Below are 3,412 nucleotides of genomic sequence, written 5' to 3'. Positions count from 1 at the left end.
AAATAGCGATTTTATAGTGGTTAATCCACCAATTTAGGGAGTATTATGAAATTTAACTAAATAAATTGACAAAAAATAAAACGATGCCCATGTACAATGAAAGAGAGTTTAATGTACATTAATACAAATGTAGAATGTGTTTAGAAATTTTAAAACAACACTAAAGATTATAGGCTTCAGTATATAGAGCATTTACCGAAAAACTAAATATTTAGGGGGTTATAACACATAGATTTTGAGAAGAATTCAAAAAAAATTAAAATATTGTTTTATGCATAGTTGTATTTTTTACTAACATATGGTGAAAGCCAAAGAGAAATCTTTATTGTCTCTGTTTTTCTAGAAAATAGCGATTTTATAGTAGTTAGTCCACCAATTTAGGGAGTATTATGAAATTTTACTAAATTAATTGACAAAACATTAAAACGATGCCCGTGTATAATGAAAGAGAGTTTAATACACATTAATACAAATGTAAAATGCGTTTAGAAATTTTAAAACAACACTAAAGATCATAGGATTCAGTATATAACCCATAGATTTTGAGAAGAATTAAAAAAAAATAAAAATACTATTTTAATGCATAGTTGTATATTTTACTAACATATGATGTAGGTCAAAGAAGATTAGAAACTTTGTTGTCTCCGTTTTTATAGAAAACAGTGATTTTATAGTGGTTAATTACTCCACCAATCTAGGGACTGTTACGATTTTTTTTTAAATTAATACTAAAGCCAACGAACAAAAGCTCTTTATGTTCAAAGCAACATATAACACTCATGTTATCAGTCAAACGTTACTGAAACATTGCTTATTTGTCTTCGGCCGTCCGTTTGGGTAAAGTATAAATTGAACATGGGCCAGAAGAAAGGTCGCTATCCGTGGTTCAAGAAAATAAAAAACGCACTGCTTTCCTGCCCAAAAGGTGAATGAGTAGAGAGTACAATCACTCTTTAAGACTTAAATCAAACAAACAAAAAAACTCTTTATGTTCAAAGCAACATAACACTCAATGTCATCAATAAACATTTTATTGTCTTTGGCCGTTTACAGGAGTTGTTGAACGAGTTCAAGTCAAGCGAGTTTTTGCCGTATGAAGAAACAAGTAAGATAACGTAGAGCCCCACGAAAGGGTTTAAGAATCTTGTCCTTTGGTTAGAGTCTTGCACTATGTTGTTGTAATAACAACGCCCTTTCAGTTAGACAAGAAGCCTAAGTTTATGTCAGTGTTTAGTCGTTTTTTACAAGTGGCAAAATGTACAAGCTTTTTCCTCTTTGGCAAAAAAAAAAGGTCGAGATTTGACTGAGACTTTTGAAAAATCCTTATCATCAAAAACAATGGTGACAATACATGAATGAGTTATATCCATTTCAGGTGAAACCTCACTCCCTTAGGCTTCAACACTCCAGAAACAACTCATAACGTTTCTGGTGTGGAAATGTGCAAGGTTACAACTTGTACAAAAGACATTTCCCTCACCACAAATTACAACTCAATCAGTTCCTCTATACTCTCTAATCTCTCTCTCTCTGTTTTCCCAATCGCTCAAGAAGATGATGATAACAAACAACTCAGCTTGAAACCTTCTCTTGCCACCAGAAGCTTTCAACACTTGCTTGGTTTTAATCTTCAATGGACCTCTCTCCTCCTATACCTTTCTTCAAGTTCCAATTACAGCTTCTTTTTCTAAGTCAATTAGGCTATGCTGAATTGTAAAATCAAATATCAAAATGAGCTCCAAAAGCAAATGACGAACGTGACCAGTAAACAACAATCAGAAATGACACAAACCAACAACGAGAACAAGACTAACACTAGTTTCTGGAACTTGAATGCAGAGGACGTATAACCATAAACACAACCGATCCTTGACATAACTTAATAAATCTAATACGATCAATCAACATTCTCTCACAGATCAACAGAGACTCAACAACCACAAGCTTTTGAAACACAAACAAGATAAAGGAAGGAAACAAGGGAAAAAAGATAGAAGACCTGACAAACCGCCAACAGAGAAGGACCAAACACCAAAACAGCCATCATCATCAATCAAAGCAAGCATCCACCGGAATCCTGAAACAACAAAACGACAAGTCGATCATATGGAACAAACAAAAGGCAACAAAATATAAAAGAAAGAAATCAAAGAAAGAACTGAAAACAAGGGAAACTTTTTATAATAACTTTAATCAATTATGAAAAAATTAGTGATCATAAGTGTTAAACCAAATAAAGGGATACTACCAGCTTACAAACACAATGACTGGAGAAAGGATAATACCTCTAACCATCATATATAGTGATAGGAGGATAGCCCACTCTATTTATTTCACAAATTTACACTAACTTTCCATGATCAATGAAGCTCTATAAAAAATTTCCCCAAAACCTTGAAAACTTATTTTTAAAAAAGGAAAAGGCAAATAAAAGAAAGAACTGAAAACAATGGAAACTTTTTATAATAGCTTTAATCAATTATGAAAAAAATTTGTGATCATAAGTGTTAAGCCAAATAAAGGGATACTACCAGCTTACAATCACAATGACTGGAGAAAGGATAATACCTCTAACCATCATATATAGTGATAGGATAGCCCGCTCTATTTATTTCACAAATTTACACTAACTTTCCATGATCAATGAAGCTCTATAAAAAATTTCCCCAAAACCTTGAAAACGTATTTTTAAAAAAGAAAATTTTATAGTTTCTAGATTGATTAGAAGAATTTAGTGATCATAAGTGTGAAACCAAATAAACATTTACAACCTCTAACGATACAAAGATTGGGTGTTCTGTTCAAATGTTGTCACAAATTCACACTTAACTCTCCATTGATCAATCAAGTTATACAAAATTTACCTAAAAACATGTTTTTTTAAAAAAAAATATTTCAATTCAAAACAGAGAAACATGTTTGGCAGAAAGAAAAACAAAGTTTGTATAATAAGAAAAGAGAAGACCTGATAAACCGCGTGAAGAACGATCAGAGCAAGCGTGATGCTGGACGGGAAGATTCGCGGTGGGTTGGCGACGGCGGAGAGTTTGTATGGTTTCCATTGTTTCTTCTTCATCTGAGCCGCCCTCCTCTCAAACCGTGATGATGGACGGGAAGATTCGCGGTGGTTCGGACCAGTGAACAGCATGATGGCGGACTGAAGATAACGGTGACGGATCTGTGCTGGGCTTGGACACCTCCGCCTGTGAAGTCCCGGAGTCCGACTACGACGCTGTCGGTGTTCACCGGAGGAGGGGGCTTCGTTCCCCTAGTCGTATCACCCTCTCAACCTTTTCTTCTTGGCTAGCTTAGATTAGTTTCGTTGTTGATCTCTGTTTTCCGAATCCCCTAATTTAGGTAAGAATTAATATAATATATTTAAGAAAGAAAAAACATAAGGTTCTGTAAGAGA

The 3,412-nt window shown here is 34.1% G+C and overlaps 1 long non-coding RNA gene across 1 annotated transcript; it reads right to left on the bottom strand.

Annotated features, from left to right (window-relative positions):
• Positions 1-1,351: 1,351 nt before the first annotated feature.
• LOC106295689 lies at positions 1,352-3,412 on the bottom strand. The gene is made up of 3 exons (XR_001261036.1): positions 2,674-3,412; positions 2,000-2,393; positions 1,352-1,706 (listed from the first exon to the last, which is right to left on the bottom strand). It is a non-coding gene; the product is annotated as an uncharacterized LOC106295689 (long non-coding RNA).

This window comes from Brassica oleracea, chromosome C5 (genome assembly GCF_000695525.1).
Source record: "Brassica oleracea var. oleracea cultivar TO1000 chromosome C5, BOL, whole genome shotgun sequence".
Classification (NCBI taxonomy): Eukaryota; Viridiplantae; Streptophyta; class Magnoliopsida; order Brassicales; family Brassicaceae; genus Brassica; species Brassica oleracea.
This window is presented reverse-complemented; position numbering and strand designations above follow the sequence as displayed.